Source organism: Podarcis gaigeae (assembly GCF_964106915.1).
Source record: "Podarcis gaigeae genome assembly, chromosome: 2".
In the NCBI taxonomy this organism is placed as follows: Eukaryota; Metazoa; Chordata; class Lepidosauria; order Squamata; family Lacertidae; genus Podarcis; species Podarcis gaigeae.
Window position 1 is genome coordinate 69,619,513 of NC_139679.1, and position 25,176 is coordinate 69,644,688.

Below are 25,176 nucleotides of genomic sequence, written 5' to 3' on the forward strand. Positions count from 1 at the left end.
CCATGAAGTTGCCAGAAGAGGCAGCTGTGAGACTCTCAGACACCCACCCACTTCACTGGGCTCAGCACCCTGGAACCATCAGCAGCAAATGCATTTGGGCCATGCTGTTCCCCTTGCCCACCGCTACAAAACACATAAATGAAATGGGCTGAATACAGAGCAAACAGCAGTGTTGACGCCACACTCCTGGTGCTCATCAAAGTGCTATAAGTGGAATCGTGCTTTCCTAGGGAAGGTTTGTTTGGGGGAAATGAGTTCTTTCAGAGCAGGGGTAGTCAACGAGGTGCCCTTGAGATGTTATTGAACTCCAGTTCCTATCAGCCCCAGCCAGCAGCAAATCGTCAAAGGTGTTGTAGTCCAGAAACCAGTGGTGGTGGGACCGTATTGGCTGCCTCTGAATTAGGGCAGCTGGTAGCCATTTGCAAGGTGTTTTTGTACTTAGGTACAAATACCTGTACTTAGGTACAAATACCTGTACAAAATAGATGCATATCTGCATGCTCTGTTTATTGTTTTCATATTGTATACTGGGTGGTATACATGGGTGGCGCTGTGGGTTAAACCACAGAGCCTAGGACTTGCCGATCAGAAGGTTGGTGGTTCGAATCCCCGCAACGGGGTGAGCTCCCATTGCTCGGTCCCTGCTCCTGCCAACCTAGCAGTTTGAAAGCACGTCAAAGTGCAAGTAGATAAATAGGTACCACTCCGGCGGGAAGGTAAACGGTGTTTCCGTGCGCTGCTCTGGTTCACCAGAAGCGGCTTAGTCATGCTGGCCACATGACCCAAAAGCTGTATGCCAGCACCCTCGGCCAAAAAGCAAGATGAGCGCCGCAAGCCCAGAGTTGGTCACGACTGGACCCAATGCTCAGGGGTCCCTTTACCTTTACGTTTACAAATACCTGAGTGCAAAATAGATGCATATCTGCACGCTCTGTTTATTGTTTTCATGTTGTATACTGCTTAGAATTTTTTGAAATATTCAGTGGTTTATAAATGCTTTTAAGTTAAATAAAATATGTTTTTTATGGCCATCCCAAGCATTTTTGGCACTTTCAAAGGACCCAACCTTTCTGTAGCTCATAATTCACAATCCTTTGTGGTGCCTCAGATTATTGCCAAAGGTGTAGGGGCTTGTGCTATATTGCATCTGTTGTGTTGGCTGCTTGCTGAAGGTAGGCGCTGCTATTGCATCCCGGCTTGCATTGTAGGCCCCATGGCTTGCTTTTGAGATGATGTAGATTAAACTAAGTTGGCCAAAGCAGATGTCAAAATGGAAGATTGCTCAAAATGGCTGATTGTGGGAGCTCTGTGAGAGAGAAACCCCGATCAGAGGCAATGCTGAAGGGTGACGCAAGCAAGAGAGACATAAAGGAAGGACAGACACCTGCTTAAGCTGGGAATTTTGCCCAGTTAGTTGTGGTTAGATTGTGGTAAGATGTTCTGAACTTTGCTATTTGGAGAGATTGCAAAATATATTAGTGGTTTGGCTGTAAAACAAACGCCCTCTACGAGGACGCTTTGAGATGGTGTGGACTTTGACGGGAATAAGGGTGGCCCCTCTCTTGGCAGAAGGACCTCCTGAAGATAAGGTAGCATAATGATGGTTTGGCCTATGTGAGTGTTTCTGTGTTTTATTCTTATCTTTTGGCTGTTGTTTTTTCCCCCCTGCCTAAAAGAACCGTATATTTGTATAGCTGCTCCCAAACCACACTGTTCTCTGGTAACCAGAGCAACTTCAAGAGGTGATGAACTTGTACCAAGGAAGTAGAGATGGGGAGATGTGCTTACCCAAAATTTGCATGTTAATTGAGACTTACTTCAGCGAGATTTGTAAGAACCAGTGTCATCAATTATGGAGGAAGGAGCTATCAAGTGCTCCAAGCCCTAATGAGGGATCTTTACACTCAAAAGGCTGTCTGAGAGGACCCTTAATGGGAAAGTTAGCCCCTCTCCACCCTTCCTGCCCCTTCCTCAACACCCTGCCTCTAATATCTACTTATACAAAAGAAGCAGCCTGTTAGCAGATGTGCTTACGTAAAATTTGCATATTAATTTGAGTTGTGGTTCTTGAGGTAATTAGTTTTAATATCCACCTGACCCTGTGCCAAGATTAGCTCACGAAGGAAGACGCCTTATAGTGAGTTGGGCAATTGGTCCCTCTGGCTCAGAATTGTCCCCACTGACTCTCTGGAGTCCCCCCAGCCCCACCTGGAGATTCTGGGGAGTGAACCTGGGCCCTTCTGCATGCAGAACACATATTCTACTACTGAGAAGCACAGTTTATGGAGCCACCGCCATAAGCTCTGCATGCACTGCCTTTAAAAAGAAATGGTTTTCTTAATATTGTAGTATGAGTTTGTCAGTGATCTTCGACCTATGTGAGCGTGTATATATATATATATATACAGTATTTGTCTAATCCTGTTCCTAACATAACTAAACGCGTCTGCTGCGCTTGGCATAGCAGCCCAAATCTAGCTAGGGTACGTTTCATCATCAGTAGATATATTTTGTTTGTTGGCTTGTTTTCTTCTCATCCTAGTAGATATGTGTAGTGAACTGCTCTCTATTGTGCCTGCATCTGGAAAAATTCAAACATTCTGACCTTCTCTGAAATCTCATTTAATTGCTGGCTTCTGCGATAGGCAGGAAGCTCCAAACCCCCTGGTGGCTATGGCTAGTGGTGCAGCAGTAAAACTGCTAGCACATTTGCAAAGCTAAGCAAATTGGATGGGGAACGGTGTGTTGAGATTCTTGCATTGCAGGAGGCAGGACTAGATGGCCCTTGGGGTCCCTTCCAACTCTACAATTCTAAGACGAGCTTCTCTTGATATGCCCACATCCCCAGCTCTCTTTTACAGGTCTCTTACCAGCCAATGTATTTGTAATAATAATAAAAACTGTTGTACCATAAGCGTTAATCAAAATTATGATGCAACAATATTTATTATTTATAATCATTATGATTTGCATTTGTTTGCCACTTTGAAGCAACTTAACAGAAAGAAGAAATACAAAACAGGTAAAATCAATGAAAACCTTAGTAAGAAAAGGAAAACGATGTACAATACAAAATTCCTAAAATGCCCACCTGACAATACAGTATGAAGGAAATGTTCCATCCCATGCATTCTGCAATGGCATGCCTGATTTTGCCACTGTGGGAAACAGAATGCTGGACTAGATGAAGCTTTGACACTGGGCCTCAAATGGTAGCTGGCTATAATTTTGGTTGGTTCAAGGAAGAATAGGTATGAAATTAGGAATTCCTGGGTACCAAGATCCAGGTTTGGAGCAAGTACTCTTTGGTGAGAAAACTCAAGCAGAGATTTAAAATCACAAAACATGCAGTAAAGTAGTGTATGGAAATATAGCCTGTTAGACCTTTAAAATATGCCCTTCTGAGTTTCCTCGAAAGTTTCTCTCTTCCCTCAGCACAGGAAAAGACCACACATTTGGTAAATTAAAAATTGGTTTACTTACAAACTCCTCAAAGGTCTGGTTCATGTGCTTTTCTGTATATCTGAACAGAAAGGTTGCACAGGCAGTAAAAGTTTGGCAAACGTTCCTAAATTATTGGTATAGGAACTTGAGTGGTTTGTGAGAGGCATGTGGCTAAGCCGAAGCAACCAGCTTTAGTCTCTTCACACTCTGAGCTTCTGGAGGGGAATAATGACTTGATGACCTAGTCACTCCCAAGGTGAGCTAAGCCTGGCAGGACAGCTTACTATAGAGTCTATAGTATTAACCCAGGCATAGGCAAACTTGGCCCTCCAGATGTTTTGGGACTACAACTCCCATCATCCCTGACCACTTGTCCTGTTAGCTAGGGATGATGGGAGTTGTAGTTCCAAAACATCTGGAGGGCCAAGTTTGCCTATGCCTGTATTAACCCCTTCATGTATCAATTAGACTTAAGTGTATTGGTTATATGAGGCTGGTAAGCACACAGTCTTTTTCTCACCACTGACCCTGACCCTTGTGGCATAATTTCTGATCACCTCCAGGCCCTAGAGCAGGGGTGTTTCCCATGGGCATCTGGTTAGCCACTGAGTGAAAGGGATGCAGGACTAGATGGAACTTTGGCCTGACCCAACAAAGCTTTGGCCCTTTGCCCGATGTTATGCCACTTTTATGGCCGACTTTCAAAGTCCCTTTGCAAACCACCAGTTTCAATCTTCGGCAAGAGCATTCTCTTCCTTCCTTGGCAGCCCACTAAGCAGGCATGGGGGAAAACCTCTGGCCCCCAGATGTTGCTGAGCTACAACTCCCATCACTCCTAGCCATTGGCCATGCTTGCTAAGTCTGATGGGAGTTTTAGTTCCATAAAATCCAGAAGGTTAGAAAAGTTCTCCCCACACACACCAGCACCAGAGAAAGAGGAAAAGAGAGGGGGAGAGAAAGAAGGGAAGGAGGTGTCAGGAAGAGAAAGGGCAGAGAGAGAGAGAGGGAAGGGGTGGCTGGCTTTGGACCTGAACGCAGTCAGTACGCAGCCACCAATGGGGTACCCCTAAGGGAATGGGGCCATTGACAGGAAAAAGAGAAAAGGTTGGTCTAGTGCAGCCTTTCTCAACCGGTTGGTCCCCAGGTGTTGTTGAACTACAACTCCCATCACCCCTAGCTAGCACAGCCAGAGCTCAGGGATGATGGGAATTGTAGTCCAACAACATCAGGGAACCCACAGGTTGAAAACCGCTAGTCTAGTGCAATTGCAAGGGCAAGCTCTGATTCTCCCTACCCTGCAAATCCAAGCTGGGTAAGAGCATCAGGGACCCTTCCTGCTGCACTGAGAGAGTTGCACAAAGCAGTAAAATGCCTCTCTGCTTTCTGAGTGGCTCCCTGTGTCAGATGAGGGAGACTTCCCCATTCTCCTCCTGAGCCTAGAGGAGGGCAGCAGTTTATTGAAGCCCATGCTGGGTTTGGGAAGGCTCGTAAAGGGCTGAGACCCCTCTCTGCTTTCCTGTCCATTCTCAAACCAGCACTAGGTCCATGAGGTCCTTTATCTTTCTCCAGGCTTGAGAGAAGGGGCAAGAGAAAATGTGCTCACCAACAGTGGCAGGTGAGTGAGCTCATTTGTGGGGTGCTTGACTTTTTATCTAAGAGGACTCTATTCAGGTTCTTACATTGGTATGGACCAGAGTGCGATGGGTAAGAATCCTGCATCCTCTGCAGCCTAGTAAGCTGAAGCGAAATGATACATTTCCCAGGTGATTGTGTGTCTTGGGTTTTTCCTTTTCTTTTAGAAATAGCTGTGGGGGCTTGATCCAGATCACTAAAATAGTACCTCAGGAGAAGGGATTTACCCCTGAAGGTGACATTTCCTTCAATAGCACCTTTGAGCCAAATTATAGTTTCAGGGGGATTGTTTTTTGGGGGGGCTGCATTTACTGCAGCTCCAATCTATTCCACCCCCTCCTGCCCATGGCTATTTCTGAAAGAAAAACAAGCCTGGAATAAATGATCACATGCCAAGCGTATTGTCTAGTCCAGGACTTAAATTTCCCTGTGGGTTGAAAAGATTTTAATCTTTCTCTCTCTCGTACAGATTTGCTCGCTGATAATTTCTGAATTATAACACACCTGTCTTCCATATCAATATATCTGTACGCTTGCTATCTTTGGAGATAATTAGTTGGATTCAGACTCAGGTAGGTAGCCAAATTGAGGCCCAGTTGAAATCTGTTTGGAAAGTTAATGATGACTCATTATGCCCAATGTACTTCAGTGAGATCTAACTAACTTAGTCTCAATCCAACCCAATATCTCTTCCCGATTGTGAAACCTTCATAATAAGTGATCCCCATTCCAGAGCTGGTCTTCTACCAGAACACAGCTGTAGGAACAACAGCAAATGAGAAAACATCTACCGTATACCTTACTGTTGTTTTTGTTAAGGGAGATGTCCTCTGGAACCACCAGTTTTATCACCAAGGCCTTCATGACCAGTTATGATAGTGAGTTTGTCGGACAGCATTTCTCCACACAACTGATTTTAGTTATGCACAGCCCCTCTTCTCCCTTCATTCACCAGACAAGGATGTACAAGTTGCAAATGCTGGAGCATCCTGGGAGATAATGGAAGCCAATGTCCGGCAGGTGGCAATAAATAACCATCTGGAAGAGTGGAGTCATATATGTGAGTTACACAGTCAATACCCTAGGAGAGTAATAGCCTACACCAGGCATGGCCAAACTTGGCCCTCCATCTGTTTTGGGACTACAACTCCCATCATCCCTAGCTAACAGGACCCAGTGGTCAAGGATGATGGGAATTATAGTCCCAAAACAGCAGGAGGGCCAAGTTTGGCCATGCCTGGTCTACACAGACTCCTTGTATATGAAGGGTTAACTTTTGAATTCCCAGCTTGCTGGACTGATGGGAGTTGTAGTTCAAACTAGCGCCATTCAGATAACCAGTCCTGTCTTTGCCTCCCTCTCTTCCTCACCCTGCAACTTAGGTCTCTCTCAGAACTACAAAAGCAAAAATGAAATGTTTAAGAATCGGTGTGTTGTGGTTAAAGTGGTAAAGTAGGACTTGAGAGACCAGGGTTCAAATCCCCACACAATCATGAAGCTCGGTTAGGTGCTTCACGGGTCATTGACTGAACCTCAGCCTATCCAATCATGCAGGATTTGATTTGAGGATAAAATGGGGAGTGGGGTGAGAATTGCCTGCCCTGAACTCCTTGGAGGAAAGGACAGATACACATGTAAAATGAAAATAGCTTGCATGCATCATGGTGATTAAAACAATTAATTGGAAAGTCCAAGAGGACATGGGGGTGATGCCCTAATGCAAAGCAAGACAGCAGGGCATGGATTTTGCTAACAGGTTCCTCCCATCTGGGAAGAGAGTCAGAATGAGTGCAGTGGACATCAATATCCGTGAAGGTGAGGAGGAAGAACAATTGGTGTTGCTTTATGGATTAGTGTCTGGTGACTACTGGGGATAAGCTTGGTCCTAGTGCAGAGAAACCCAGCAAACATAACCTCAGTCATATAGTGTCTCATCTGCACAATATACGCAGCCTCTATGAGGACTGGATGCTATCCATTTATGGCATGCTGAGCAGAGCCCAATATCAAAATGGAAAGGCTGACGCCCAGCTGGAAGTTACACCAGCTGACCTTGAAACCTCTCCATCTCTGTGCGGGGCCTGATTATGGGCTTGTTCAGTTGTGAGAGGAAGGCTCTCTATACATGCTCAAAAGCACACTCTCTCATTTCAGCAGTTTCCATCTTCCTGGCTCTAGAGGCAAGCAGTATATTAGACTACTAAAATAAACAATCCAGTGTATTTTCACAGCCTGATCAAGTTGCTGGTCTGCCACTGAGGCTGCTCCCCCAGCTTTTACCACCACCCCTGCCCTCGAATGCCTGCCTCACTGGCAATATCCCTGTTCCCGTGTTCCTGGGGAAAGTTCTTGCCCTTGGGCTGCTCCCTCCCTCTTTCCACCTGAGGCTTGGGGCAAGAACAACCAGAAGTCTCTCTGCCCACACCCCACCCTGCAACACTTAAAGGCATCACTTTCTCTATTCAACACTGCTGGGAGGGATAATTGATACTAAAGCCCTAGTTAATGCACTGGCTTTGCTGGGGGATTTATCGCTGCCGATAGCGTCTCCTGCTCCCAATTACCCATTTAGCTGCTGAGATAACAGGCTGCTCAATCAGCCCCATCCCCATGGTTATATACTGCAGCTCGATGCTCATAAATACTGTCCAAGCACAGCTGCAGGCACCTCCTTGCAGGGTCATGGTAGGAGCTCCTGGCATCCATTCTGCAGAGTCTTGCCTCCCTTCCACCTGGCTCAGCCCTTGCCCTCCCTCAAGGCCTCACCTCCCTTTCCTGCTCCTTGTCTGGGAAATGTAGCTGAGATCCATCACCTAGGTGACTTCAAAAGCATTGAGCCTGTTTCCATGACAATCCTGATGCAGGTGAGCAGGGCAGCAAAGGCAAGAGGGCAATCTGAGCCTGCCTCCCACTGCTCCCAGGGGTGCAGGCCTCCCTTGAGGGTGCCAAACCTCTGTCCTGGGAAGTCTGGGGCACTGTCTCAACTTGGCAGAGGCTGCAGTGCTGGAGCAAGTCAGTTATAATGCTACTTTTATGTTGCAGGGTTTCCTCCCTGTTTAACACCCCCCTGAACACCACTGGCACAGTCTCAACCCCATCATCTGTAAAATGGGGGTAATTGCACTGATCCCCCCTTGAAGGATCTAATAAACAAATACAAAGGTTTTCTTAAACACCACAGGAAATGCTGCACAAAAGCAAGGGCATAAAATTATCAGCGCTGAAACACTGCCTGCCCCGAATTAAAACTGGAGGTACCCTTCAATCATAGCCAAATATATTTTTAAAGTGTGGAAGTGTAAGTATTGCTCACCTGCTGAAGCCTACATCTCATGTAGGAAACTACCTTCAACCAGGTCTGGCTATTTGCTTATCTAGCTCAGTATTGTCTCCTCCGATACGCAGCCAATCTGCAGAGTCTTGGGGCAGAGGCTTTTGCCCCATTGCATGCTCCTGATTGTTGTTTTCAAACTGAAAATGTCAAGAGAAGAACCCAGGACCTCCAGCACACAAATGTGGGAAGTGCTATGGAACGGTGGTCCCCTTCCTCTCTGTTTCTGCATGAGTCACTAGGATGAGAGCGACTCCTGGTGGGATGAAAGCACAGGAGCTGAGGGCAGTCATGCAGACAGCCTCTTCTGAGAGCAGGTAACTCTGCTCAGTCCCTGCATCAGGAGTGACTGGATGAACCAGTCACATGCGATGCCAAACTATACCCTGCCCTGCCAGTGGAGAATGATCGAAAGGAGGTATGACTAGAGCAGTAAATTGTTGCAAGATGCAACAGGTAACGAATGAATGAAGGCTTTGGGCTTATAAGTGACTGTATTTTCCATGGTACATTGTTTGGGGATTGCAGTGCTAAGGATAGTGGGTTCTATCCAATGCCAGTCCTACTCAGAGTAGACCCATTGAAATGAATGGGCATGACTAGCTTGGGCCTATTCATTTCAACTGGTCTGCTTTTAGGAGAACTTGGCTGGATGCTACCCAGTGACGACAGCTACTGTATACCTGCCACCCAGGTCCTTGCAGCATGTTGTCCCACAGAGCTAATTCAGGGGCCCTTTCCCCTCATGGCAACGAGCCTTTCCTGCTGCCCCAGCAAATGCTAGCTCACCCAAAATGGCAGGCTCCTCTGCTGCAGAAGGGCTTGGATTTTGCATGTTTCCCTGCCATGTGTTCGTCGCTGTGTCAAGTGGTACAAAAGGAGGAGTTCACTATTACAACCATTAGTGTAATGAAAGGTGGCAGCCCCTTGATGTTGCAGCAGTCTGGCATAAGGAAGGGATTCGCTGAGCTCCCACTCTCTGCCTCCACAATCTGTGCCCCCAACAAACACACACACATACACACAGCCACACGGCCACATCCCCAGCTATTAAAGGGGCTGGGAAGATAATGAGCTGACAGGGAAACACAAAATCAAGGCAGCCCCCAAGCTCCCGTTGTGCTCATAGAAAGAAACAAGATTGTAATTACAGGGACAGCGGGCAATTAAGTGGGTTGAGGGCTAATTAGTACCATCAGGTGGAGGCCTGCCACAAGGGACTTTCCCCACCAGCTCTGCAGGGATAGCAGTGATCGGGGCAGTTTACTAGGGGAGGCAGGGGGCTGCATTCCGGCTTGCGCTCAAGAGCCAGCCCCAGAGAGGTCCCTATCCCAGCCCTATTGCTGCAAGAATAAGCCAAGGTCATAGAATCTTTGAATTTGTAGAGTTGGATAGGGCCACAAGGGTCATGTAGTCCAACCCTTTGCATGGCAGGAATATTTTGCCCTACGTGGGGCTTGGACCCATGACCCTGGGATTAAGAGTCTCATGCTCTCCTGACTGAGTCATACAAATCTTTTGCCAAGTTAATATCAGGGTGTAGGTATGGACCCAGTCATTAGAGCTCCTATATGCAGGTGTACCCTACGTGGGTGGACGCGGGTGGCACTGTGGGTTAAACCACAGAGCCTAGGACTTGCTGATCAGAAGGTTGGCGGTTCAAATCCCCGCGACGGGGTGAGCTCCCGTTGCTCAGTCCCTGTTCCTGCCAACCTAGCAGTTCGAAAGCATGTCAAAGTGCAAGTAGATAAATAGGTATCACTCTGGTGGGAATGTAAACGGGGTTTCCGTGCGCTGCTCTGGTTTGCCAGAAGTGGCTTAGTCATGCTGTCCACATGACGCGGAAGCTGTGCGCCGGCTCCCTCGGCCAATAAAGCGAGATAAGCGCCGCAACCCCAGAGTTGGTCACAACTGGACCTAATGGTCAGGGGTCCTTTACCTTTATGCAGGTGTACCCTAGGTCTCTCTCTGTGTGTATATGTGTATGCACTAGATCCACATTTGTTGTCAATGACAATTCTGTTTCCATGCTGGGGACAAGCTATTCATTGACATTTGAGGCACAACTTTTATGAATTCAAACCTTTAGGATGAATGTAAAGTTACTACATATGAATTCTGCCTCCTTCCCCCTGAAGACTTCAGTGCAGCAGCAACAACGCCCCTTCCCATTTTATCCTCACAACAACCATGCAGGATAGATGAGGTTGAATGCTGTGACCTGCCCAAATCCATCCAGTAAGCTTCGTGGCTCAGTGGAGATTTAAACCTGGGTCTCCCTGGTCCTAGCCTGGCGCTCACACTCTGCTGCATTGACTATCAATGATCTGAACCCAGACCTCCCCATTCTTAATTGGCCGCTCAGACTAGTACACTGCAGGTAGCCTAGCATTGTCCTGATTCCTGCCTAAAGAGCATTGGGAATGGGTCCAGAAGGACACAACTTGTTCCAAGCCAACATCCCAGTCTTATATCTGGGATGTTGGAATTGTGGGTTTGGCATGGATTCCTACCAGGGAATGATTGAGGAGCAAAAGAAGATCCTCACAGTTAACATGAGGAGGTGTGAAGGGTGCTTGTGGAAACCTGCCGTTCTGTTCATTAATAGTTTGGGGGCATGTCACTGAAATCAGGAATCCAACAGGTGTTTATACTGCAGTTTCAGGTGCAAAGGTTCTGGTGGCTAAGGTCCAAGTCTGCTACAACTAAGGGTTATGAACAACCAATGTACGGTAGCATTGTGACTTGTAGGAGGCTGTCCCTAATTTCTGTACTGAAATCCTGAATTTGCAGAATTGAAATAAAATCTGTCAATCCAGATCCGTTTATGCATATGCGTGTGCATATCTGATCTTAGGCTGCTGTCCTAATCCCACTTACCTGGGAGTAAGCCCTATTGAATTCAACAGGACTTACTTTTGAGCAGGCATAGTATTGTGCTGTTAGTCATTGAGCTACTCTAAAAACAAACAAACTATGGCTATCATCCTCTCCACCCAACAGAAGTATGCCATAAGATCTGTTTAGCTGGCCAAGGGTTTCTGTGAAAAGATTTCCCGGTCTCAAAGTCCATCTGCACTGTTTTGCTGCTCTGTACCTCCTACATTAAAACATTACTGTTGCTGCTGTCTTGTTACATTTATACTCCACCTTTCCCCCAAGGAGCTATATGGTTCTGCCTTTCCCCATTTTATCTTCACAACGACCCTGTGAGGTAGGTTAGGCAGAGAAACAGTGTCTGGCCCAAGGTCACCCCATCTCCCCGTCCAGCACTCACTCACTCACTCACTCACTCTCTCAGGGTGCTCACACACAGTCTCCCTTTCAATACTATTTGCACCTGCAAAGTTTTGGGAGTGACCACATTGCTTCATTTCCAGTCAATGCATTTCCTGTAGCTTCTTGCAGAAATCCCATAACTTTTTATACCACAAATGTTCTGGTTTATTTTTGTCCAGCTTTTGGTGCGCTATAGCCCCTCTGGACAGCAATAACGTGGTTGTGTTGGGGAAGCACTGCAGGACCAACCCAAGTGGAATAAATCTAGTACTATCCATCATTATTGTGTCCAGTGCTTTTTTACACAGGGGTACACATGCACCTAAACACTTTGTGAATCTAACGGGAGGAGAAACTAAGTTTCTTCTCTAGCACGGTGAATCTTCAGTTCTGTTGAATCGTCAGTTTCGTTGTTACCACCTTCGATGGCGGCTTCATTTCCTTTCCCAGTGATTTTCTGGAGTCAAAATGAGAGTACCCCTAAACATTTTAAAGAAAAAAAGCACTTATTGTGTCTATAACATGTTGCAGAGGACACCTGCAATGAAACATCTGTCTTGGGGGGGGCAAGTCCCTCTCCAGGCCATGCCCCCCACCCTCCTTAAGAACTTTCCCCTGATTCTTACTAGCCTGGATGTGCAGAGGGGTGTAGGGGGTGTGGGTGTACAAACCGTTGACTGTGTGACTGAAGTGCAGACTATATAATTGTAAGAATCACCTCCCTTGCTATTGCCTCTTTGGTCTCTTGCCCTGCTCGTCATTGGCATGTGGCATCTGCAGGGGTGCCAACTTGAATAAAATATTTTGAGGGGACAGGTAATCCCGACCCCACATAATTAATCACAAGATGCAGCACACACACACACCATTTGAATGGCAACACCCATTAACCTTTGGGGCCCCGGCTCCCTCAAATATTTTATTGAGGGGACCGAAGGGACCTTGGCCCCTAGGAATTGGCTCCTATGGGTGCCTGGGAAGTCCACCACAAGAGGATGCTTCCCTTGGGCTGGGAAAAGGTTTGCCACACCTGACGTAGCCCGTCGTATGTGGGAATGGTTAGCGAATTAGTCACCGAAGTACTCATCCTAGAAATTGACTAATATGTTTGAAAACATTTGATACTCTGTTTCTGTAACAGCTCAGGAGGTTGGATCTAGGATATTATCATCTTGTTAATGAAAAGGAATGGGGTGGGAACACTTCTATTATGCTTAAGAATCTCAGAGCCTTTTCAGATCATAAAAATATGGAGGTTTACCTGTGGCGCTCTCTTTGCAATAGTCCTGATCCGGTGCCAGTTGCACAATCATTCACCCCCACATAATAGAGGAGGGCAGTCGTTTTGCGGCTGTTTGCCATTTGTTTTTGCTAAGTAGAAGGCTGGGCGATCACTCCAGGGCTGGCTTTGCACAGCAGGGGAGCACACAGGCAGCAAGAAAATGGGGAAAAAATAGCTTCCACGCAAAGGTTCCTGAAATGGCAGTGAAAGGAGGGGGCTGTAGGGGCAGATGTCAGCTTTTGGGATGTTAAAAACAACCAAGCGAGTGCTGGATGAGCTGTTACATCAGGGCTTACTTTGTGCATTGGGGAAACACGTAGCCATCAGCAAGATAAATTATTATCTTTTAAAATAAGAAGTGCCTAAAATAGAAGTTGGCAGAAGGATCCAATCACGAGGCAGAGGAGTAGGGCATTTATTGTTCAGCACTGGCACTGGCAGAGACAGGATGACAGAAGGCAGGTTTGTAAGTAGCCACTCACCTGGTTGCCTGTGGTGAAGGCCAAAATGGATGTGGCAATAATTTACACACTTCATAATACTCACACAAAACCAGAAAACGGCACAGACAATTGGTACTAGCCTTATCAACGCATATTTTATTTCGAGCCTCCAGATTTGCACAAACCCAGAAAATACACAACCAACTTTGCAATTTCCTGGCTGTGTGTTTTTGCACACTTCTTGGTGGTGGAGGTTGTTGTTTTAAAGCAGGGTGCATGTAGCTATCTGCACTCATGCCCTACTGGTACTTAATTGGCATAACAGAATCAATAAATTAGAAGGCAGCGACACACACAAAACGGAATGCCTACTGGTATGAACAGCAAAGACAAATCAAATATATGCAATATACAAATTCATGTGGGTGCAGACTATTCTTTTCAAGTTCAAATGGAGAAGCCCATAGTTGTATGTGGGCTCAGCCCCCTACTGTTCGTTCCTCATTGGCTGCTCAGGATTGCTTGGAAGGTCACAATGCTGCAGAGACCATTGAAGCCATGACTGTGAGAGTACCCTGTTAGGATTTAGAATCCACATCTAGTACCCTGAAGCTCAGGTGTGAGGAACCTGTGGACCTCCAGATGCTGCTGAACTATAGCTCTCATAATCTTTGGCCACCAGCCATGCTTTCTGGGGCTGATGGGGCTGATCTGGAGGGCCAAAAGTCCCACACATCTGTTGTCCTCTCTTGGCCTCCTTGGTCCAGAGTCCCCATATCTCCCACCTGCTTCCTTAACAGAAACAGTGTTCAGTCCCAGTCCTGCTTTCTCCTTTCTTCTACTTGCTTGTCTTCAGCACTCTGTGGCGCCCAATGTCTGTGTTTGCCTTCCTTGTCTCTTCAAGGGCCTAGTCAGCCCCTTGGTTCTGCTTTCACTGCTTAGGGGCTCCCTGCACCTTAGCTTTCTGATATCTTTTCTTGTACCTCTTGATTCCCAGCCAAAGTGATGGCTTTCCTTTCCTTCGTAGAAAATGGATTTCAAATTGTTTAGTTCCCCGAGCAGGTAAGCAAACATTCTGAGTAATCTCACCCGCTCAACCAATGAGCGCCAGGTGCTTCTCCATCACAAGTGCAATTCAGTATCGATGTGTTAGTTGAAGGGGAAATGCCGTTTTCCTACAGGCAAAATGCATGCTCCGCAGTTTGGCTAGAGCAATTCTGTTTTCTGGAGCGCCGCCATTCCTAACTTGTGCGGTGCATTGTTACCCCGACTTCCTCTCCCTGCCTTCACCTCTGCTAACACCAGACCCATTCCTGTTCTTTCTGCACCTCTTCCTAATCCCAGGTCTGTGTTCCCATATGCACAGCACTGCAGATGTTCCCCACCTTCACCCCCATCTCGCAGTCCTTCCAAATAAGGATATATGGGCAATGTTCGGTGCTGCCAATGCACCTACTACCAGCCAGCAGCAAACTGGTGGCTTGTATCTGGGCTCCCTCTTATTCTGCCTCACCTGCTTCCCTCCTTCTGCACTCTCCCCCCTTCCACCGTCAGCTTCTGCTAGCACCCTCAATCTTCTACCTCCACACCTCTAAACCTCCCATTTAGAGCTCCCTCTCAACAGGGACCGTTGCTTGCACTACTGTGCTAGATTGTGTGCATTAGTTTTTGTGACAAAGCTGAATGCCCAATTTTAGAGGCTGCTAAATTCACTTCACCTGGTGGGATTAAAAGCACAGGGCTTGCTGCAGCAGCAGCAGCAACAGCCCTCTTGCATTGCCAGGTGCTCTTTCCCTGTGCCAGGCCCAAGAGGCCTTTGGCTGGGGACGGAGAGGAGAAGAAAAGGGCACATTGCACTTTATTGCCATAATGTGGCTTAATGAGGAGTAAATGGAATAAATAAAGTGGTTTCCAATAAGATGATGTTTCTGGCCGTAGGTGGCTTGCCTGGCAATAGATGAATTGGGCAGATGCACAGGATATGTTTGTGTAAGACCATAGGAGGCTGCATAATCCAGGATTACAACCAGAGTATTTGATATATGAGTGGAGTGGCTGTCTGGCAAACTGATGTGTATATTTTAAGACACATTTTTGAGCATCTCATGTGCATCTTGCAGAGCAGTTGCATGGCAATTGCATTTTATTTCACAAGCCTCTCTGGCATGTATACACAGTGCTGTGTTTGTAGGTGCATAGATTCTGGGTACCATTTTTTGAGTTTGCTGCAGCTAAACAGGTATGAAGGAAGGATGCAATGGGTACTTGATGTATTTTCTGAGTGTGTGCCTCCACAAGTGCATTTGCCTGCAGGGACAGCGCCATGCTTGCTGCATATGTACATTTTATGGCACATCTGCCTGACAGGCTTACGTGTGCACAGTTCCTTGCACATGCAGACATACCTGTGCTAGTGTTTGTTGGACCCAGATGCCCCCCTGCTTGAGCTGCAGGCAGCTAGGCTAGGGAGTGGGGTGGGGGGTTGAGAGTTGTTAAATCAGTGAGTTATGAAATGCCTTTATATCCAGGACAGGGGTTTTAATTAAATTAATTGCCAGCAACGCTGTAAAAGTGCTGAGGGGTAATAACCGGAGCGTTATGGCGCCGTTTATCTTCCCCACGTAAATTAGCTGCTGCACCTTACTACTCTCGGCAGCCAGACGTGAGCAGGTTGCAATGCCTGGCAGGTTGAGTCTCTGGGAGCTGCCAAGGGCAGGGAGGGGGAGTTCTCCTGCCCCAGGCTCCTCTTTCCCAGCTGCAGTAAGTGGTCTGTGCCATCGCACATCTGGCTGACATGGGGCCAGTTGTGGCGGGAGGGGGGGGTGCGTGTTTGACTCAGCAAAGGCATTCTCTCTGCACCAGTCCATACTGCCCTCTTCTGGTTTGCTGGGAGGCTGCAGGGCACAGAGCATCCTTCTGGCTCTCTGTGCCAGCCTGACTGATGGGAGAAGTGGGTGAAAGGAATGCTGTTTAGACAGCGTCTGTTCACCGGCTGCTATGCCTGGGATGGGGCTTGTAGGGCCTGGTGCAGGAGCAGGTGGAAAGGGCCTTGGGACACTTTGCTCAGTAACAACAGGAGGAAAGAGGTCTCCCCAGTGTTGCAGGCAGGAGAAGAGGCCAGGGACCCCAAAGGCAGGGAGCCAAGATCCAGGGGGCATGAATGAGGCTGCCAATTGGCCTAAGACTGGACTTGGTAAAAAATATGGTGGTACACCATCATTTTCAGGGATGGTAGCTGCATTCCCTTGGGTGGGGAGTAATCTAGGGCTGCATACCAGCAGTGGGCAGAGCCAAATTCAAAAACATGCAGGGACAGCTCTTTTCTGTCTTTCCTTATCTGTCTGTCTCCTCCATTTATGTATCATCTTATGTATTCTCTCTCTCTCTCTCTCTCTCTCTCTCTCTCTCTCTCTCTCGTACTCACACTGTTAACTTGCACCCATTTTTACATGGATAGACACAGGCTCCCCTCCCCCTGCAAGCTTGGCTCCCTCCTTCTGGGACCCTCAGCTTTCACTCGCTCCCAGCCTCTCACCCATTCATTCATTCATTCATTCTCCATCCATCCTCTCTCCACCCCGCCTCACACACACAGGTTCCCCCCTGCCCACCAGCCTCCAACCCTTCCAGTTAGGAGGAAGAAAGTAATGTTGGGCACTTTTTTGCCATAGAAAACTGTTGCTACTGAAACTCGTTAGTTTGCTGCCCCCAGATCTCAGAGGCTGGATCATTCCCAACCGCCAAGTCACCTCTAGCCTCAAATTCCACAAGGGAGGTTGATGGGGAAAGTGCAGAGCTGCTACTCTGACTGCCTTCCCTGTGGGCAAGAGGGTTTCCTCATTGCCTTGCCCTCCATTTTGGGTGTAGCAGTTCTGATACACAGATGAGAAATCTCAGGTTAAATGTGGCCCTCAGGTCTCTTTATCTGACCCTGGGGTCTCTCTGAAGCCAACAGCCTTTCCCCAAGACATGCCCTGTACAGTAGCCCTGCTTTCCACCCCCTCGGGCTGTTTTGGCCTATCTGGTTTTGCTCTGCTAATGCCTCCTGTCTGACTGGATGGAGGACAGGCAGGCCCCATCCACTGTCAGCATGTGGCCCCCAGAAGTTTGCTCAATGAGGAATGTGGCTCCCAGATGGAAAATGATTCTTCACCCCTGTTGTAAAAGCATTATTTACAACAGAGTGTGTGGGCACCACAGGGGTGGAAGCTGAGGCAGTGTGCACTTGTGGGAGCTGGTCTGAAGGGGAAGGCCTGGGCCCTGCCCTGCCCGTGTCCCGGCCCCTCGCCTTGTCCTCCATTGTGTTCTGGGCTTGATGAAGCACTGGTGGCAGCAGGAGGCTGCGGTGGGGGGGGGGCTGCATGCAGCTCCCTGCCATGGAAAACAAAGCCAGCGCTTGATTTGAGATGGAATTTGCCCCTTGTATATTATTCCAGCAGTTCAGAAATAATTTCCACTTACTCACAGATGATGATTCTATATTTAATCTCTCCTCTCTCGGATGAACATAAAATGCCAGTTTCTACATCTCTGCAATTTCTCACTGTTTAGTCAGTCAGTCTTTCGGTGGCAGCGAAAGAGACTTCCTTGCCTTAGCCATGATGGTTTTTTTTCTGCTGTCAAAAGGTTTAATAAACAATTCTTACCCTCTTGGCATGCATCACTCAAATAAGCCAGAGCTTCTTATCTGCACATTTGACAGAAGGTTTTGTTGTTATATTTCCATTGTGAGTCAGACCCTCCCCCTCCAACGCTCTAATGTTTAGCTCTTCCTCCAATGGACGGGGTTCTCTGTCTTCTTTCTAGCCCACGCTAGACTAGGGGGTTGCAAGACTTTCTCTCATTCCCTCTAGCTGGAATTCTAGGGGTTGCCAGAAGATTCTGGAAAATCTCTTACCTTTGCAGAGCCCAGGTGAGGGTGAGCTTGAGGTGACAGCTCAGTGGGATCCATGGGGCTCAGCTGTGCGGTAGGAGCTTATTTCTAGACAATGAGCTTCTATCTTTCCCTCCAAGGGAATAACTGTTTGCTGGGGGCCACAGTTATAACTGTGTGCTACTTCCAAAATCACCATCCCCTGGATTCAGTCTCACAAAGCCATCTTTTCTCCTTCTCCTTCTCCTCCTTCTCCTTTTTCAGCCAGAAGAACTGTTAGCATATGTCAGTGGATCTGCTAATTTTGACATCATTCTGCCATTTAGATATGGATTTTTGAAGTCTACATAGAGGTTTGGTTTTGAAAGCAATGGAATGGAATGGAATGGAATGGAATGGGGGACGTCCATGGTGATGGAGACAAAATGGTGGGAAAGGCAAGGGCTAATGAATCATGTTCATCTGGGCCATGCTGTTCTATCATGCAAAATGGAGATGGGGCCCATCTTTGGGGGGCTTTAGTGTGGCCTGGTCACTGATGGTGGACAAATGGGAAGTAACCATCAGTTTGTCTCAAAGCCCTTTGTCCCAAGCACCTGAAATGTACCTGGAGTTAGATCTTCAGCAGAAACTAGTTTTTACCTGGCAGTGTGTGAGTGAAGGAAGACCTGGCGGGGTCATCTTGTGTTTTAATACTGACATTGCTTTCACTTTGGGACTGGTACTACTTGCACTATGGACTTGCTACTGCGGCCCTGTAATACCCATTCAGCCTTTACAGATTAGTAAATAAAAAATAATGATTACAACATCACAAGTCTCTAGGGCTCTTTTCTTCAAAAAGAAGCTGCCTATGTAAAAGCTGGGACGCAGGTGGCGCTGTGGGTTAAAGCCTCAGCACCTAGGACTTGCCGATCGAAAGGTCGGCGGTTCGAATCCCTGCGGCGGGGTGCGCTCCCGCTGCTTGGTCCCAGCGCCTGCCAACCTAGCAGTTCGAAAGCACCTCTGGGTGCAAGTAGATAAATAGGGACCGCTTACCAGCGGGAAGGTAAACGGCGTTTCCGTGTGCGGCTCTGGCTTGCCAGAGCAGCGATGTCACGCTGGCCACGTGACCCGGAAGTGTCTCCGGACAGCGCTGGCCCCTGGCCTCTTGAGTGAGATGGGCGCACAACCCCAGAGTCTGTCAAGACTGGCCCGTACGGGCAGGGGTACCTTTACCTTTATCTTTATGTAAAACCTGCCCTGAGCATTTTTAGACAAAGAATGCTGAACTAGATAGACCTCAGTCTGATATAGCAAGCTGGTTAAGAACCTGAGGACAAGTACAAATATTATATTTTTGTGGCGGCTTCCCTCTTTATAGCTGTCTTCAGATTGTTTATAGGTCTCTTCAGTCTCATCATTATGCTTGGGGTAGATTCCCATTTACATCTAGTTAGTTCCTTCTAGCAACAGTTTAGCTGCCTATTCATTTTTTTATATCCTACCTTTCCTCCAAAGAGCTTCAAGTGACATATTTGGTTCTCTTCCCCTCCACCGCCTTCCCCTGCGGCTAAGCTGAGCAAGAGCGTCTGGCCTAAGATCACCCTGCGAGCTTCCTGGCAAATGAGGATGCGAGCCAGGTTCTTCCCAGTCCTAGCCCAACCTTTTAGCCCAGGGATACTGGAGGAGATATCGGTATCTCCCCAACCCCTCTCTGGCCAAGTTGGACAGACGGGAAGAATCACCCATCAGTGATGGCAGGTAACCTTTTTTGCCTACAGGGGTCTTCAGAAGTCCCTATCAAAGCACTCTCACAAGCGGCACTTTGAAAGAGCTTCAGGACATCTGACAACCAGCTGATTGTTGAGTCTCCAGAAGCTGCTTTTGAAGGGACGGGCACTTTGAAACGGACTTCTGAAGAACTGAGAAGTCAATCTAGTCTAGCACATATTTTGGTGTGGCAGCCCTAAGGATCATTAAGGGGATCCAACAAATGCCAGAAGTAATGCCTGCAAGGTATGCAAGAGCTGGAGGTGTCTTGGAGGGCATGGGGGATGTCATATGAAGGCATATAGTGAATGTGTGCGCATTCTGAAATTTGCAGGTGAAAACAGGACATAAAAGAAATGAAAGCACAATAGTTGTGTCTGTGAAGGATGCACTGGTTTATTTTTCATTTATGGCCCACCTTCCTTCCATTCCATGATGGAAACCAAGGTGGCCTACTTTGGGTTCCCAAGAGGAGTCTCCCTTCCAGGCCCTGATCAAAGCCAGAACTGCTTAGCTGCAGCAAGGTGCTCACCTCATGGGCTGAGTCTGAGAGGTGCTTGGGGTGGAGCATAAAGGGAGCTCAGGAAGTTGTGAGACAGGCAAGTGAGTCCAGGGATATTTGCATTGCACATGTGAAATGTCTGGCAAGGAGAACCTGTAGGAAGCATGTAGGTGTATTGAAAATCTTGGAAGCCTGACAGAGTGTGAGGGAAATCACTCTACTGTCAGGCTTCCAATTCCTTCCGGCACAAGTGGGCATTCTGGCATGAGCGGTGCATGTGGGATGCCCACAGACGAGGACTGGATATGTGGGGGGCTTTGTGGGAGGCAAATGGGTGGGTGTGGAGCATGTGGGGAAGGGGTATATGTGGGGAGCAGGTGGAAAGTGTGCAGGTGGGCGGGGAGCAGGCGGGGAGCAGGCTCGGCGTTAATTCCCCTGCATTCCATTCTGTTTAATTGCTTATTAAATTCTAAGCAGCCAATTATCAGCAGCAATTACAGCTCCGCGCAGTGACACAATCGCCGCTTTAGCATTTGTTAATCAAATGCTTATTTAGGAGTCCGCTTTATTAGCTGTTGTTGGAAGGAGAGCCCAGTCCCTGAGGCTGAGGGATGGGAGCTTCAGGCTTCCCCCCTCCCCACATTCTCTTGCCTTCCATGATGCGCCTTGACTCTTCTCTCCCTTGGGGTTTCAAATGCCTCTTCTCCTGAGATGCGCCAGATAGGAAGGCCAATCATCCAGAGTGTGTAGAAACCAAAGCAACATTTGGTGCCTCTCCATGAAGGCATCGGTTCAGGACATTGGGAATGAAGTGTTCATGCACCCATCGCTGGGGACCATGACTCAGTGGCAGAGCCCAGGTTTTGTACATAGAAGATCCCAGTTTCAATCCAGGTGGAAGAATCCGCCATGCAGCAGACTGAAGCAAGCTGATTCTGGAGGCCAAGCAGGGAGCGGGAGGAATAAATGCGGCAGGAATTTAATGTCTGCGTAGCATGACTTTTAAAAAGTGATGGCTAGGGCATCCTTTGGCATCTGCTTCAGCTAAAGTCTTAGTCCAGCGGTGAAGATCCGGTAGCAGGTGATGGGGAAAGCCATTCCTTGGAAAGCTGATGCCAGTCAATGAACAAAGAGTCTGAGCTGGTATAATCCAGTTTCCTATATCCCTATGATCTGGAGTAACGCACATGTGAAACTCTGCTTTATACAGCCGGAAGAAAGGGCCTCGGGGATCCTGACAGAAAACAACAACCCCTGCCCCCAGTCTAGCCAATGGCGTTATTGAACATTCACTTTGAGTGCTGTAGCTGCATTGCCTTGGGGAAGGGCGCTGCCTCATTTCAGCCACATCCAGGTAGCCATAGCCAATCAGGGACAAGGAGATTGTCCCCAGTCAAGAGGCAGGAGGATGAGATAGGCAGCTACTGGCAACTAATTGGCTCCCTTTTTGCAATAAAGGTACATGTTTTATGCATTTGGGCATGAAAAGAACCATTCCAGATATGAACAGAGAGATGGGCGAAATGTGCAAAGAGATCGTCCTGTGATGTAGAAATTGAGTGCATGATTTGATGGTACGTCTGTTCCAGGTCAGCACTGAAACATGTGTGTGTGTGTGTGCCCGTGTGATCAGAGTGATTAAATAGACTCTCACATGAACAAAATGTCAATGTAGGGCCTCTTAAGGGCAAGTGAAGGAAGGATGTCACTTCTTTTAAACATGCAGTAAATTTCAGTTCAATAAACGAAACTACTGCTATGTATAATTAGAGGGGGAAATGTATTTCTCTTCACTTTTGGCTTGTCTACCAAGTAATAATCCCTAAGACAGCAACACCCTACAGCCAACGTGGCTTTGGAGGGGGAATTCAAGTCTCATCCATGCTAAAGGCCCAAATTGTCGGAATGCATTGGCACTGATATTAGCTGTGCACTACCATTTTTTGTGATTACAGTGGTACCTTGGTTCTCGAACTTAATCCGTTCTGGGAGTCTGTTCGACTCCTGAAACTGTTTGAAAACCAAGGCACGGCTTCTGATTGGCTGCAGGAGCTTCCTACACTTAAGCAGAAGCCGCGACAGACGTTCAGTTTCTGAAAAGTGTTCACAAACCGAAACACTTACTTCCAAGTTTGCAGTGTTCGGGAGCCAATTTTTCCGACAACTACTGTAAACCATTTGAAAAGCAAGGTACCACTGTACTATTAGCACTAGGTCAGGGGTGCCCAAACTTTTTTCAAAGAGAGCCAGATTTGATGAAGTGAACATGTGTGAGGGCCGACTGAAGTTGTTGAGCTTTTTTTAGATTTAACCCCAAAGTTGTTGAGCCTCTTTTACAATTTTAACCCAAAGCTTTTGAGTTTTTTGGGTTTTTACCCCAAGACATATACTGCCACAGAGGCCAGATTAAATTGACCGGCGGGCCAAATTAGGCCCCTGAAATGGACATGCCTGCACTAGGTGGAAAGGCATAGCTATGGAGGTTTTACCCTGAAATGCTAGTTTTGGATACAGACTGGAAGAATTTATTTATAAAACTTATACCCCACCATAGGAAATCAAGTCAGCTAATGAAATCAAGCAAACAAATATCATATACACCCTCATTCAAAACAGCAAGAATAATAAACCCCGTGTTAATATAATGAGCCAAAAATAATGACTGTCATTATGTGACCGATGAATAACATAGAATAAAAAAAATATTCTGGGAACAGCAGTCAAACTGCAAGTAGCAATATCAATTAAATCGCATAGTATTTATGAAGATCCAAGTTTCACCAACTGCTGAAAACATTATTATAGCACCTTGGGGGCCTTGGCAGAGAGGTAGTAAATAATTGCAAAAAAACAAACAAATTAGAGTGCCAGGGCTTGACTGATCTCAGCTGGCAGGGCGTTCTGCAGGGTGAGTGTCACTGAAGAAAAAGCCCCATGTGCGGCTGTTTGCTTCACAGAGTCAATGAATCTGGAGCAGTGTGTCAGGTGATGACCAGAGCATGCAGGGAGAACCATATGGAAGGAGGTTGGTCCTTCAGAAAAAAACATATTGAAGGTTCTTTTTAATCAGCTTTGCTGCAGGGAGAAAGGAGTTAGTATGCTGATGTGGCTGTGTAGTGCATGTGCACTTTGCAGGTTTTCATTCAGAGATGAAGACTGTGAAACTATCCACACCCCAAGAGGGGGTGCAGCAATTGAGCCAGCATCATTCCTGTTCCACTACTCCCTTTGCACCTCCCTCTCTTCTGCTTGGTGGTGGTTGGGGGGGGGGGGAGGCAGAAAGATTCCTGCTTCCATGTCAATAGGAAAGGAGCCTGCATCTCTCAGCCCGACCAATTAATGTTAATCTTCAATTAAAGCTTTTGTTTATTGATCAATTGATCATATTGATTTAAGCTTGCAGAACTAGATAGTGTATTAGACTGAGAGGCCTGAGGTGTGTTAGGGTCCCTCTCAGCTGCAGATTCTCTCGTTTGCCTCAGTTCATGATCTGTCCAATGGAAATTTAAAAAATGACTACCTCACAAGGTTCTTGGATGCATAATGACCAAAAAGATTCTTGTTAGTTTTGCTTATTATGGATTTATCCCACCCTTTTCAACCAGGAATTCAGGGTGTCATACGCAGGTTCTCACAACAACCCTGTGAGGTACGTTAGGCCGAGAGATAACAACTTGTCCAGGTCAGCCAGTAAGTTTGTGTCTACATAGGGATTTGAACCTGGACTTCTCTGGTCTAAAGGTCAAAGGAGATGTGATAGCAGAAAGACTTTGATCAGATTTCTAGCGGTCCCATCCCCCCCTTTAAGGGAGACTGATTCTGAAAAAATGATCGTCTCTTGGAATTACTACTCTCCTTATGGGGCAAAACATACAAAAGTAACATATGGTGATCAGGTGTATGTGCACAGAATTGGGAATATTATTGCTTTATTATTTTGTTTGCTAGTTGACTAATGCCAAATGGTCTTTAGGTGACTCACAACAATTCTAAAGCTTGCAAAATTTTAGAACAACAAAGATAAAGCAACATTTCACCCACCCCACAAAGATAAAGCAACATTTCACCCACCCCACCCCAAAACCAACAGCTCAGATTTGAAATAATTACAGCACATGAACTGGCACATCACATGCCTGCGAAAAGAGCAGTGTGGGAGCACAATGCACTGAAACTGCTCCTATCCCATGTGGTGTGTGGGTGATAGGTAGCAAAGGGTAGGTCCATTCAGGCTTGGGAACTACCTGCATATTACAAATAATCTCTAGCATAGAGACACTAGGAAGCTTAGGAGGTGGTGGTGGTAGTTGTTGATCAGATACATTCAATGTGCATTTAAAGCACACAAGTCCCCCGTGAGAATCCTGGGAACCATAGTTTGCTTGTTTGCAACGTTTTAAAATAATTCTTTCATTTTATAATGTATATAAAACAAGAGAGAGCAGTTATAACAACAGACGGAAATTAAAAGATGAAAGAAAAACCTATAAAAGAGGCAAGTAGAAGGTGACCAGTTGCACCTGGGTTAAAATCACGAAGCCCAAGTAAAGACGATCTTGAATCATAGTTTGTTAAGGTGAGGAGGGAAACTACCGTCCTTATGCTTCTTTGGGGGAAGTCAGGTGCTGTAAACGTGCA

At 47.0% G+C, this 25,176-nt stretch overlaps 1 protein-coding gene across 2 annotated transcripts in view; it reads left to right on the forward strand.

The window, feature by feature from the left end:
* Window positions 1-25,176, forward strand: part of UNC5A (unc-5 netrin receptor A) — an 85,785-nt gene that overhangs the window by 40,845 nt on the left and 19,764 nt on the right. The gene's annotated exons all lie outside the window — the stretch shown is intronic.